The 15,707-nt window shown below is 33.3% G+C and overlaps 1 protein-coding gene across 1 annotated transcript in view; it reads left to right on the forward strand.

Moving 5' to 3' along the window:
- The first annotated feature begins 5,160 nt into the window (after positions 1–5,160).
- Positions 5,161–15,707, forward strand: part of LOC144965144 (corticotropin-releasing factor receptor 2-like) — a 159,729-nt gene continuing 149,182 nt past the window's right edge. The window contains exon 1 of the mRNA XM_078900133.1: positions 5,161–5,291. The gene's annotated coding sequence lies outside the window, so the exon portion shown is untranslated. The remainder of the gene's footprint in view (positions 5,292–15,707) is intronic.

A 15,707-nucleotide genomic window follows, 5' to 3' on the forward strand; every position in this document is an offset into this window, starting at 1 on the left:
GGTAATAAAAGTACAGTTTTTATAGAACAAACAACCAAAATGACATCGTTTTGATATTTTAAAATCAAATTCGCTTCTCGTCATCTCTCCCCCCCCCCCCCCCGCCCCATAGTTCTATATTGTCAAATGTTATGTTGAAGATTGTAGAGATCATAATTATGGGACATTTGTTTACTGCTGAATGTCAGGTGCATTACAATCCGAGAAGTCACACGAGATCGTCTGTCGAATGACTCGCTTAAAGGTCAATATCGCAAATTCACAAAATTCAATTTCAGTCATCGCTCAATTCACCAAGTGTCCCACGTTTTGCGTTACAGCATGTCTGTGAAAAAGTACGGAACCTTATGCCACTCATCATGTGATTATTAACTCGTTGACTGCTTTACTCTGGAAAAATTATATTTATAAATTTTGGCCAGATAAATATTGTCCTCCAAATATCGATTTATTTAAATGAACCCCGTCTTAACAAAAACTCTCAATTCTGGGACCTCCGAGGTCCTACGTTTAAGAGTTTTTGCCAATATGAGGCTCATTTAAATGGATCGATATGAGAAGAAAGAGTATTTTAGCCTCATTTTCAATACATGTTTTTTTCAAGAGTACGCAGTTCAACTTGTTAAAGTCAGACTTAAATATCATCGTATACAATCATTTCAATCACTAGTAAAGAGCCCGCAATTTCGCGGGGAAAGAACTATTTTCATTCGATACTGTACTCACCATCATTTAATGAGGGCAGATTGGTAAACAACGTTGTCTGTGTAATTTGGTATATCTTCGGTTGATTTTTCTGTGTGGCCCAATATGAAGTGTAAGCCACTATAGCCTCTGACCCGTGACATCAAAGGTGAAAATACAAATTTAAAGAATACTGGGGATGTAGGAGCTTTCGGAATGTCTCCCCTATACTTAACTTATGGAAAAACAAAGACCCTAGCACCTTTAATAACACTTATGACTAACCTCTCGAGCTAACCCTAATAGTAAAAAAAAAACAACTCTCGGACTTCTTTGCACTACCTTTCAATACTTAACAAATCACAATGGCGGCCGAAAATCAAAACAATGGTCAAATTAGGAAATTTTAAACTTTCACAAATTTATCAAAGTTTGTTCTAGAGTTTTTAAAATGCCTGACAAAATATCAACGGTGAAAATACAAATTTAAAGAATACTGGGGATGTAGGAGCTTTCGGAATGTCTCCCCTTTACTTAACTTATGGAAAAACAAACGCCCTAGCACCTTTAATAACACTTATGACTTACCTCTCGAGCTAACCCTAATAGTAAAAAAAGAATCAAAATGGCGACTGAAATACCTTCATGTGATCAAGTGAATAATATCACTATGAATGCCACGATTTGCTGAAAAATGCCAACACCCACACACAAATGTATACACCACACACAACACACACACACAAACACAAACACACACACGCACACACACACACACTCACACACAAACATACACACAATTAGAACATACATAACAAAACTGATCACCGCTAAATCAAAAACCCAACGGAAGTAATAATAATTCTTGATGTCATAAATAGATGACGTAAATTGACAACTTTTTACAGTGTCAAAATTAGTTGATTTTGGGATTCAAGTGTCGTCGTTGGTACATATTTTATGATATCTGTTTGACTCAACGAACTTTCAAACTGACTTTAAATTATAAAAGGAAATCAAGTTATCTGTTTATCTATCTGTAAAAATACATTTCTAATTTTCAAATCTTTCAGTAGAGTTGTGCGCCGTATCAATTTTTTTATTTACTCAAATAAGCACAATTTTCTCCACAATGCTATATTTTTTTAAGAAAGGATACTGGGGATGTAGGAGCTTTCGGAATGTCTCCCCTTTACTTAACTTATGGAAAAACAAACACCCTAGCACCTTTAATAACACTAATGACTAACCTCTCGAGCTAACCCTAATAGAAAAAAACAACTCTCGGACTGCTTTGCACTACCTTTCAATACTTAACAAATCACAATGGCGGGCGAAAATCAAAACAATGGTCAAATAAGGAAATGTTAAACTTTCACAAATCTATCAAGGTTTGTTCTAGAGTTTTTAAAATACTTCTATATAATGACAAACTGAATAAATAAATGCCTGACAAAATATCAACGGTGAAAATACAAATTTAAAGAATACTGGGGATGTAGGAGCTTTCGGAATGTCTCCCCTTTACTTAATTTATGGAAAACAAACACCCTAGCACCTTTAATAACACTTATGACTAACCTCTCGAGCTAACCATAATAGAAAAAAAAAAAACAACTCTCGGACTGCAGGTTTGTTCTAGAGTTTTAAAAATACTTCTATATAATGACTAACTGAATAAATAAATGCCTGACAAAATATCAACAGTGAAAATACAAATTTAAAGAATACTGGGGATGTAGGAGCTTTCGGAATGTCTCCCCTTTACTTAACTTATGGAAAAACAAACACTCTAGCACCTTTAATAACACTTATGACTAACCTCTCGAGCTAACCCTAATAGAAAAAAACAACTCTCGGACTGCAGGTTTGTTCTAGAGTTTTAAAAATACTTCTATATAATGACTAACTGAATAAATAAATGCCTGACAAAATATCAACAGTGAAAATACAAATTTAAAGAATACTGGGGATGTAGGAGCTTTCGGAATGTCTCCCCTTTACTTAACTTATGGAAAAACAAACACCCTAGCACCTTTAATAACACTTATGACTAACCTCTCGAGCTAACCCTAATAGTAAAAAAAGAATCAAAATGACGACTGAAATCCGCTAAATCAACAACACAACGGAAGTAATAATATTACTTGATGTCATAAATAGATGACGCAAATTGACAACTTTTTACAGTGACAAAATTAGTTGATTTTCGGAGTCAAGTGTCGTCGTTGGTACATATTTTATGATATCTGTTTGACTCAACGAACTGTCAAACTGACTTTAAATTATAAAAGGAAATCAAGTTATCTGTTTATCTATCTGTTAAAAATACATTTCTAATTTTCAAATCTTTCAGTAGAGTTGTGCGCCGTGTCAATTTTTTCATTGACTCAAATAAGCACAATTTTCTCCACAATGCTATATTTTTTTAAGAAAGGATTCCCATTGAAACTATCGACACAAAATATTAAATCATGTGACCCCATAAACTGAATGATTATTTCGACCTCTTGTAACCAAACCAAGCGTATTCTTTTCAAACATTACACGATAAAAATCAAATGAGAATGCCTGCTTATAAAAAGTCAGAGGTAAACTTGGAAACGACACTCAACAGACAATTTGTGCCTTATGAATTGTAAATGTTGCTGCATGTCGCATGCATGGTAAACATAAGACAACTTTAAGCTCGTTGAGTACGTTGGCTCATTGGAGATGCTCAATACCAATTTTGCTATCCATTGTCTAAAATATAACTGTTTATATATCTAATATGTATATCCCAAGTAAATGAAATAGTCTATTGGAGCCAAAAGACTCACGATGCCGGGATGTATCAAAGATCCCGTGACGTGTAATTACACACAAACTAATGACTATGTCCACTTCTATACCTTAGTACTTTCCGCCCTATTATGCAGTCCTAAAATCCAAATGCTGCCGGTTGAAATGGGGAAGGGGGGGGGGGGGTATTAAGTGTCAGGCTAGTATAGTCCCTACCACTAACTATCGTGACCATTGTGAATAACACACGATTGTTGTGACTGAACATCATCATCATCATCATCATCATCATCATCATCATCATCATCATCATCATCATCATCACCATCATCATCATCATCATTATTATTATTATTATTATTATTATTATTATTATTATTATTATTATTATTATTATTATTATTATTATTATTGTTATTATTATTATTATTATTATTATCATTTTTATGTTTATAGCAGTTTTACATTTAGAACGACTAGATCGTCTCAAAACTGTATCATGTCGGGATAAATCTGAACCCGAAAAGTGAATTTAGAGTAAAAACAATGAGAAATGAAAACTTGAAATTTTGTCTAATAATTGAAATAGTATTTATTATCCACCATAACTGAGAGAACTTAACCCAAAATGTCATTTATTCATCTTCCAGCACCTAGATAGGTAATTCCTACATAATGCCGTTTGGAGACGGTGGGTCAGATAAATGCAAAATGTCAGTTTTTGTCAATTAAACTCTCTCGAGTTCACACTCATGGAAAATCGAACACATTTGATCAATTTCCCATGCATATGAACTCGAGAGAGTTTAAAGGAATTATTTTCATTCTCCTAAACGAAATATAAAAACTTAAATCAATATTTTGACAATAAATACAATTATGTTCAGCATCTAAACCAATCGGACATATTACCGTTTCGAGGCGACCGGTCACATAATATCGATGGTCGACGGATCAAACCTCGGAAGCTAGAATATGTTTTATTTAATTTTAAATTTAAGTTAAATGAAACATCGTGCGAAAAGTTCGTATGTAGATTTCATAGTTTTAATTCGGCGATCGTGAAAATCGGGACTTCAGAGGTTTGATTCGCTGACCATCAATATACATTTCATCATTATCATTTTTCTATCCTTTTCAAATTTTCAATTGCCAGATTTGAAGAAAAACAGATTTTGATGTTTTCAATCGTCTTTGATAAAATGCATTGATGTGTTTACTTTACTGCGGCGATTAAAGTGATATCGTTCTATTTTTATAGCGTATTGATTTAGAGTAAAGGTCAACGGGTATTAATGGCAACTGAAAATTGTTTTTGTGTCATTGCAAGGTGCATTTAAGTAGCTTTCACTTGTGCAAAGTAACGAAGTCACAAATATTGCTCTGCTTAATTATCACGGGTCTCAGAACGATATTTATTGTTATTTGATAGAGTACAGGAAATAGTGAGAGAGAAACCACCTATTGCTACACGGATTAATTGGTAATCGGCCATTCATTCACTGGAGTTTATTCCAAGGAAAAAAACAGGTCCTCCTGAAAGAGAGCGATTATAATCAGTTGTTTCTAACGTGTAAATGCAGTCTTATACATGCGATAGGCCACCGGTAGTAAGGTTTATATCAAAACGCAGAGCAATTTCACGCTCTGATTGGTCAGTTTGTCGTGGTCATTGCATTTTGAGCATGTTCTGTGTGTAATCCAGATAGCTGGACAATAGAGAGGCATTTGGATTTACCATTCTGTGGGTTCAGATTACAAATGGAATATCTTTCTAAGCTATATGTTATTCTTTCATTGTGTATGTTCTTTTTGGATTTAAGGTAGGAAAGTTACTTAATAAGATTTAATTTTGGCAGTGTGACATTAACTATCAATTTCTTTTTTCTTCTAAATTCCTGCCACATGTCAAAGCGGAAACAACATAGTTACACTCTAATAAAATGTAACAGTAAACGTGTTATACAACTACAGCCAAGCGTGCGGAATGACAATTTAGTATTAAGCATTTTTTTAGGCATCGCTTTAAAATAAAAAAATAAAATAAATTTGCCTTTTTATCTTTATTGAAAGTTTTAAATTTTAATAACACCCAGCACTATTGTCAATTGTTCATGAGCAATAATTGACTCACATGTGACGTTCCCCTAGAATCCCCCCCCCCCCCCCCCCCCCTCCAAACCACATGTTATGACTTCATTTCTTTTTGTTTTGGGCGATTTTTTTTTTGTTTTTGCTTTATGTATCAGAACTCAAAACTATTAGAGTACTGTGTCCTTGGTTCCTTTCAGTGAGATTTATTCAAACGTTGGAGCGGAAGTTACAACCCGATGGAGAAATCCCCAATTAGTACACATGCATTGTTCATGTCCTCTGTAAAGAAACACATCTTATGGTACAGACAATTAATTATTAATTCGTTTTACCTCTTTGTAGGAAATATTAAAAATTAAGGTTGACTAATAGCAATTAAAGGGGTTCTATACTTAAAATACAAAAATCCTTAATTGGGACTATTTGATCAAACTAATGATGTTTATACATCAGGTAACTTAAAAAAAACATTTTTGGTAAAACAAATGATTGAAAATCTCTCGGTGCCATGAAAATAGCGGCCATCTTGGAAAATAAAAAAGTTTATTGGGACCCCACCATTTTATTAATTCTTCTTTGATTTTGATTTTTAAAAAAATAAAGATAAATTTGCCGCGCAGCGGCACGTGATCGAACTCTGTATCTTTTGGGTACGAAGCAAAGACTGAACCGCTGAGCCACGTTGTCCCACATTGTTATGTAAAGTTTAGGCTTACTTGTAAATAGATGACTACTTAATTTTATAAATATTCATTCTTAAAGGCATAAAATTAGTATTTTTGAAATGTGAATATTGAAAAAAATTATTTTTTGCAATATTTTAAGAGAAAATATTTCTTTTTTACCTCATAACTATTCCATAAAAACAAATTCAAAGTAACCAGCTATTTTACGATAACATGGCTATTTTATTTCCAAATTTCAAAACTCTAGCATTGATATTTTTAAAATGGTGTGAAATAAGAGTTTTTTAAAAAGAAAAAACTCAATGTTTATGACATAATGAGCCCAGTAACGTGGGGTAGAGGTTTTAAATTGTATTTTTGACTGCTTAAAACTATTCATTCAGCAAAAATATGGGTTGAAATGAAATAAGGAATGAACAAATTATTAAAATATATTATTATTATTATAATTATTATTATTATTATTATTATTATTATTATTATTATTATTATTATTATTATTATTATTATTATTATTATTATTATTATTATTATTATTATTATTATTATTATTATTATTATTATTATCATTATTATTATCATTATTATTATTATTATTATTATTATTATTATTATTATTATTATTATTATTATTAATTATTATTATTATTATTATTATTATCTATTATTATTATTATTATTATTATTATTATTATTATTATTATTATTATTATTTATTATATTATATTATTAATTAATATAATAATAATAATAATAATAATAATAATAATAATAATAATAATAATAATAATAATATATAATAATAATAATTAATTATTATTATTATTATTATTATTATTATTATTATTATTATTATTATCATCACTAGATATATCCTACAGATGACGGGTAGTGATCGAGATGCTGTTTTAGTTGTTTTGATTTTTGTTATGGTTTTTTTTTCGGAGGGTGGGGGTATGGGGGTTGTTATTATTATTTCTTGTTGGGTTGTTTGATTTTCCTGTCTAAATCACTGCTTGATGACCTCACCATCCCTTTATCTTTCCGTTTACTCGCGGGCACAAGGGTGGGATTATGGACGAATAATCGGACGGTGTTGACACGGAGATGAAATTTTGTTTCTGTTCTGGTTTACCTAGTTGAGCTTTTTTAGATAATAACTTGAAGATAAAAGATAGAACATCCTGCTTTTTCGTAAAATATTAATCAACGAAAGTATTATTTATTCAATATATGCCCACGAACACATCTTAATGTATCTATAAATATTGCAATACTTATTTTTTTTTTTAAATAATTAATTGTAAAATATACTTTACACGTTATTCTTGTGGTCACTAGATTTTACGTCCTTAACATATATAATTATCATAATTAAAAGAATGGAACGCTCTTCTATATCCCCTAAAATCGACTTGCATTTATTTGCATGTATGAGAACCAAATTCCTTATGCGTTTGTTGTTGTAAAGGGAAACTCAAAAAATGACGCATATAGTGTCCATTACAACAATGTTAAACTAGGCCCGTAAGTGGGTTCGGTTGTCGGACCTGCATAATAAATTACACGTCACGTAAAATCTATTACAGGCTTGTTTATTTACAACTTACAATGTATAATAAATACATAAATTTTCGATCATGAAACGTCAAATTAAGAGAAAAATATTGGTTTAACATTCTAATTCTGTCTGCATAATTTGTATTTTTGACGGGTCTTGCGTTGAAAGAGTCCATGTCTAGACTTTAGATTTAAATCTTAAAATTACGAATAATATTAAGCAAAGTATTATCTTTGATACGATGAAATCTAACGTTGTATCGTCATATTATTATTTACGTGGATAAAAATGTAGACAACTTTAGATAAATATAAAAGGTTCAATATGAATGAAAACAGAGATAGACCAAACTACTTAATTAATGGTATGATTATTTGTAGATGAATAATCCATGAGGCTATAAAATAGAACTAAAGAGAAAATAATTGAATGGGAAGAAATGATAAATAATTCATTTCTTTCATAGAATGCTTATCATCGCATACAAATTATACTATAATATGAAAATACAATACATGAGTATATACTATATATATATAATTATATATATATATATATATATATATATATATATATATATATATATATATATATATATATATATACTATGCATACCATATACAGACGTCTGACTTAACTTTTACGTATTCCCAGGATGTTGGTTTAGATACCGATGTGATATTTCATTTCCATCATTAAGGATCTCTTCTTTCTTCTCATTATTTCTCCTAAATAATTCCTACTTTTGGTCTATTTTCCCTTCTTCTTCTTCTTCTTCTTCTTCTTCTTCTTCTTCTTCTTCTTCTTCTTCTTCTTCTTCTTCTTCTTCTTCTTCTTCTTCTTCTCCTTCTTCTTCTTCTTCACCTCCTCCTCCTCTTCTTCTTCTTCTTCTTCTTCTTCTTCTTCTTCTTCTTCTTCTTCTTCTTCTTCTTCTTCTTCTTCTTCTTCTTCTTCTAGCTTCTTCTTCTTCTTCTTTTATACTCTAGTGGTGAATCTATGTATGTATGTATGTATGTATGTATGTATGTATGTATGTATGTATGTATGTATGTATGTATGTATGTATGTATGTATGTATGTATGTAGGTAGGTATGTATGTATGTATGTATGTATGTATGTATGTATGTATGTATGTATGTATGTATGTATGTATGTATGTATGTATGTATGTATGTGTGTATATATGTATGTATGTATGTATGTATGTATGTATGTATGTATGTATGTATGTATGTATGTATGTATGTATGAATGTATGTATGTGCGGGGACTGGGTGGGTGTGGTAGAGGTGCCTAAGTGATAACGATACAATCATGGCACAAGAATAAATCCTATGATACCCCCCCCCCCCCCATTTTTACAATTAAAAAAAAAATACAAAAATAATTTACACAACTTTCTTTGTTGTAATCTTCGAAGACTCCCTTCTTATCGTTGCCATCACCTCCAGCAATCAATGATGCAATTATGGTGCCTGTACAATAATATAGCCCTCTCAGACAAACACGATACATACCTACACGTATTCTGATTGGAAATCATAATAGGCTTACCTTGTCGTATTACACAAAGCCACTACCACCAGTCAGAGCAACCTGGTGGATTGCACTGACTTGGACATGTGACTTAAAAGCTTCAGACTACTTCACAATCTTCATAAGTATATTTTCACTGCTTAATCTCCCTACCCGTTCTAATATGATTACAGTTATCTAATAAGCAACTGGGATGCCTAATAACTCTTGTTTTGTAAAATATGCTTTGTCGGTGATTTGGGATTGCCATACATACAACCACGGGATATTAATACTGTCCGATTGATTAGTACAAACGATTTGATTATCGCTAGTGACTCGGAAGGCTGATGGCCTATGGGTGTTAGGTGAATGTGACTTATGACTTTACGATAATAATAATACGTGCTGGTGTAGAGCGATTCTTAATTGATCGTTTAGTAATGTGGGTGAGTCCCTATTGAACATATTCTTATTCCCAAAGATTCAGTTGGTAGATATCTACTTTTTAAAGAAAAGGAGTAGATACCATTATATTTCGTCAACGTTCATCAGTTCATACACATAGAATCAGAAAAGTTAAAAAAAAACCTATCACACCCCAAAGAGTGAATCACAGTTCTTCCACCTTTTTCAACATGAACGGGATTGGCTACAAATAAAAAAGGCATGAGAAAGAAATATGAGATCTCTCTCTCTCTCTCTCTCTCTCTCTCTCTCTCTCTCTCTCTCTCTCTCTCTCTCTCTCTCTCTCTCTCTCTTAAGCACATAATAAGGAGGTTCCAATAGAATTAATTGCTGGAGACTATTTATGCGTCCGATCGTACTTGTGGACAGCAATGCAATATGGAAGTCAGAATAAATACAAAGTATTTGTATCTATTCTGACGTCCATTGCGTTTGTTATTATCGTAAAATCATAAATCTTCCACTCGGGGATTGATTCTGGATACACTGTACGGCAGCCTAAAAACTAAATATTCTAAAACAATATAAAACAGACGAGTTCATTGGAAGCGAAAAAGATTTGATGGATTTGTCTATTTATTTGATCTCTTTATCCAGACCTGCTTTATTTAAAAAAAAAAATAAAGATCGTATTTTTCATGAGGAGAAAAGAGTAAATCTATCGCTTCAAGTGACCAAGCACATAGCAAGGCTCAGTACCACTCGAAAGACCTTACACGGTGTTGTTTGTTTATTTCCCACATTGAAAAAAATTGAGATGCATTTGTTAATATGTAGACGGAGCCTCGAAACGCAGTTCTACGATTTTGTCGTAGACAGATCCATTTTATCAGACTCGAGTGCCTTTTCTGTCTTTGGAGACACTTTTCGAGAGCTTGTAGGAATTTTGAAATGCTGTTGTTGAGTAAATAAAACGTTTTTGGCTTATCATTCCCTTTCTGAAATATAAGAGTAAATTTAATGGCACTATTTTGAATTGGGCAGGAAAAATTATATGTATGGCGCATGACAAGATAACTATCACTTCACCTTATTTGTTGGAGAGAAAAAACTGAAAGTTGTAGAATGGTGCTGACCATACTTAATCGATTATATTGAATATGATGCCCAATATATTCCACGTTAGTGACGACACTATCTTAATGTGAGCTTTTTTTAGTTGTGATTTAGGGATTTATTTTTTGAAACAGGGAATACTATATTTAAATCATATTAAACACATTTTTCTTTCCCAAAATTTCATCACTAATATTAAAGAGAGAAAATAAAATAAACAACATGGCCCGTGGCAATGTTAACAAGATTGTAATTAAAGTAAACAGAAATACGGGGTTTGTGTCTATTTATACGAACACTTTTTCTCTCAATTATTCGAGGCTTATTTTTGTAATGGAAATAACATGTTTTGAAAGTCAGAGGATTTTAGTAATCAAACAATCTGTGTTTGTTTACATTATACCTGAACTAGATAAAGTGTGTGTGCGTGTGTGTATGTGTGTGTGTGTGTGTGTGTGTCAGAGAGAGGTGGGGGGGGGGGGGGGACACACGCAGAAGGGGGGGGGGGGTTAGTTAATATAGTACAAATGTGACCTACTGTCTCAAAACAATATTATGTCGGTATCAAACTCATAGTTGGGGAAATAAGAAACTTGGTTTAATTTTATAGGATTTTAAAATAAAAATGGATACAGTTTCTTAAGAAGATGATCACTATAACCTTACTTGTCTAGTCACTTTGGCTATAAAATTATGTTTTGCCATCTGATTTATCTCAACACAATACGTTTGGAGGCGAAGGGTTACGAATAATTGTCTCTATAGATAGAACGATGTTGACGTCACTTTGTTATTGTGTTTTTGCCCTCCATGTTTATGAGACAACGCTGTTAACGGCCAGGTACTTATTTTACACCCTAGTACGGTGAGACAAAGTGAGTAAAGAGACTTTCCAAGGACTCAACTATGCGCCGAGCGAGGCTTGAACCCAGGACCTTCCGATCTGAAAGCGAGTCATATAGTGACAACTTTAAAAAATGCAGTTTGTCAAGCAAATAAAGCCGGAGTTATTCCCGAATTCTAATGCGTGAGATAACAGTCAAACTTCACGGTTTCTATATTGCATTCATTTATTGAGATTGAACTTTAGATTAAGTGACTAATTGCAACGTGGCTCAGCGGTATGATATTTGCTTCGCACCCAAAAGATACCGAGTTCGAATACCCGCCTCATTGTCTGGCCTTGAGCAAGTCAACTGGTCCTAGCTCACTTTTCGGCGCTGCATTGCTACTGACGCCCGGGTTATCCCAGTCTTCCCTTGGAGTAGACCCTAAAGACAAATTTCCCCTTGGGGATGAATAAAGGGAATTTTATTTTATTTTTATTTTTTATTTTTTGATATTGCCGAAATAATCGCTCCCAAATAAATATAGGGCCAGTTCTTACAACATTCTTTTGATGGTGTGTGTTATGTCATTGACAATGCCTGTCTTATTTTTATACACTTTGTTGGGAGGGAATGGGGGGGGGGGGGTGAGGGGGGGTAGATCGCTGTCCAGTATTGAACTGGAAAGATGAACTCAACCAATACCAGTTGTCATATTGACAGAGCAAGCACAATTTTGGCAGATGATACATTTAAAAAAACCCAGATAGGCACGTTCTGTTATTTGGAATGACACTCAGCAGTGTCACAGGTCGCATCTATCACAATGTGGAAGACGGCCATGAGCACATAATATAATTGTTATTGATTCCATCTGTCATCGGGTCTATCGGGGGTGCCAAAGTAAGAGGATTACCACACCGGTGACGCTTTGATGACTCAATATCCCGGTATTGTAAAAGATTATAAAGCATGGAAAATATGGCTAAGACTTGACACGCCAATTTTATTATTATTTTTATCCAAGACAAAGCATTTTTTGGTGATGGTTTATATAAAGAAGAAGATGATGATGATGATGACAATAATAATAATAATAATAATAATAATAATAATAATAATAATAATAATAATAATAATAATAATAATAATAATAATAATAATAATAATAATAATGATAATAATAATAATAGTAATAATAATTATTATTATTATGAATAATATTAATAATAATGCTTGTCCAAGAACGGAGCCCTGGGTCACGCCAAAGGGAACGGGTCTACTAACGGAGTACGAGTTTCCAATCAGGATTTGTTTGTGTCGTCTCGTAAGATAAGTTCTGAACCAGTTGAGTGCTGTTCCTTTGATACCAAAATTGTGTTGTAGTCGCATGGGGAGGATTTGGTGGTCTATGGTGTCAAATGTGGCTGACAGGTCAAGCAAATTTAACATGGTTGTGCCTCCAATATCAATGACTTTCGATAAATCAGAAGCAACCCGCAAGAGGGATGTTTCGGTGCTGTGCAATTTTCTGTACACTGACTGACGAGGCTCTTGGAGTCCGTGACCTGCTAGGTGTTCAGTTAACTTTTGGGGAACAACTTTTTCCAGTAACTTTGACATATACGGTAAGTTGGAAATCGTCCTGTAATTTTTCAGGTTATCCGCATCGAGCTCTTGCTTTTTAAAGAGAGGCTTAACAATGGCGGTTCGGTATTCTTCAGGGAATAATCCTTGTTCTAAAGAGTTATTGATTATATTAGTGATAGATGGTACAATGATATTATCTATTGACTGCTTCAGTAAACAGGTCGTCATTGGGTCTAACTGGCAGATTCAACGATTAGTTTCGTGATTTGTTCATTTGTGACTTCTTTGAATTTCGTTAATTCAAACCCATGAAGTTTTTTGTGATTTTGCATTTCTGAAAATTAAAGTTGTTATCCAAAGAGGTTCATATTTTACTTTCTTGTCAAAAAAAGAAGTCCGAAAATTTCTCAGCCATATCCCTTTCATATACTGGTAGTTGTGGTTTTGCTTTGTTGCCTAAAATATCATTTACCAACCTGAAGAATGCTTTTGTTGGTGTCGTCTCGTTGAATTTTGTGTTGTAGAATTCTGCTTTTGTTCGTCGTGATAATTTCTTGAGTTTATATTTATAGAATAAGAAAATTTGTTTATGAACGAGAAGACCTCTATTTCTCCTCAGCCCTCCTTTTCTCTCTTCTGGCTGATTTCATCTCTGGAGAGAACCAGGGTGTTGGTTTTCTCTCTTTCACAGTCCGTTTTTTTAAGTGGGGCATGGGCATCAAGCACTTTGGTCACAGTAGAATTGAATTTGTTGACATTTACGTCACTGAGTCAGCCATTTGTGTCTATATACCTCAACATTTATTTTTGTTAAAATGTCCCTGGGGACAATTTGAACTTTTGACTATTATGGTTTTTTAATACAAGACGGAATTTCAAATGCAGTCAAGTAATGGTCCGAAATACACTTATCTGCAATTTTCCCGGGGGAGGCAAGTGCAAGGTTTTTGCTTGTTATAACCCATTCGAGAGTATGTCCAAAAGTATGAGTGGGCTCTTTAACGTATTGAGTCATATCGTGTTCTTTACGTGATGCTTTAATGGCTTTTGATTCCGGATTATCGTACTCAAAATGAATGTTGAAATATCCCAATATAATGAAATTTTCTTTTTCAATGACGAAGGATGTTAACATGTCCTGAAACATTAATAAATTCATTTACAGTGCATCAGGATAAAGAGGTGAATAACCTGATGTCTTTTTGCAACCAATATTTATCATTTTGAACGTTTACCATTTAAAAGGCGAGGTCATCTTATATTTTTCAAAGTACAGTATCCTACAAAAGGTTATTTACTTTGATAATTTGGTATCTTTAAAAATTGTACAAATCTTTTAACTGAAACCAGACGACGACTGTACTAACTAAAAAAAAAAAAAAAAAAAAAACCCAACAAAAAACAACAAACAAACAGACGAAAAAAAAACAACCCAACAATATCGATTTGCTTTCTAATATCGAATTTGGAATCATGCCTTCTTTGCATCGTGTCCATACAAAAGTATCAATAAACGCACTCAATTTGGCTAGCAGCAAAAAATGTTAAAAACTAGAGTCGTTCCTTCCCTTACTGACCATTATCTCCGACTGACCAAATAAACAGCCACAGAAGTTTTTGTTTTGTAACGCCTTTAACTGAATGACGCTATTTGTAAAACCCGATTTTACATCATCTACGAAGATTGCTCCGCCCCTACGAACTATCAAAACAGCAAGTTGTTGTAGCAAAAATTCACTCAAATTATCAATTTTTGTTCAAGTAGAAAATGTTTTTTTTTGTCTTACGGCACGGGTTGCACGTCATTCGCCCTTATTTATAAATAAGCCGAATGTAACTCTGTTAACAGTAGAAATACAATGAGTGGCTTAAAACTGCCTCCTGGAATCTATATTTAGGTATCACTATTGTCAAATCGGTGTTGAATCTCCAATGTGCCATGAAAAGTGGTTGGTCTGTGGAGGGAAGGGCATTCTCACACATCCATTCCCTTACCGACCAAACACTTTAAATGAGTCTTTTAAAACCGGACCAAACACATTAAAACGTTTTTAAAATGGTGATAACACTGTTTTGTGTTGTTTGATTTTCATTTCCTAGACCTAGATGTGTAAATAGTTGCTAAACAGGTTGTCCTTTAACCTTACCTGCGAATAGGGAGGCAGAAAAAGAGGCTGCAAAGAATGGTGAGCAGGAAAGGAAACGTCAGGGGAGGGAATAAATACAACAGAGATATTGGCACTGAATCAGAATGGGAGAGGGGTGGGTAAAAAGAGAAAATAAAATCGTCCTCAGCGAAATTGAGTCAGAGATTCAGACAGAGATTGTTCTAGACGGTGTATCATCGTGTCCATCAGATTGCTTCAACATTAGATAATACAGTGGCTGGATCAGTTGCAGCCAGTGCAAGCGCTGGTTACATGAAAGAATTAATGGACATC

This window comes from Berghia stephanieae, chromosome 2, assembly GCF_034508935.2.
Source record: "Berghia stephanieae isolate SIO BIC M18660-M18661 chromosome 2, UCSD_Bste_1.3, whole genome shotgun sequence".
Lineage (NCBI taxonomy): Eukaryota > Metazoa > Mollusca > Gastropoda > Nudibranchia > Aeolidiidae > Berghia > Berghia stephanieae.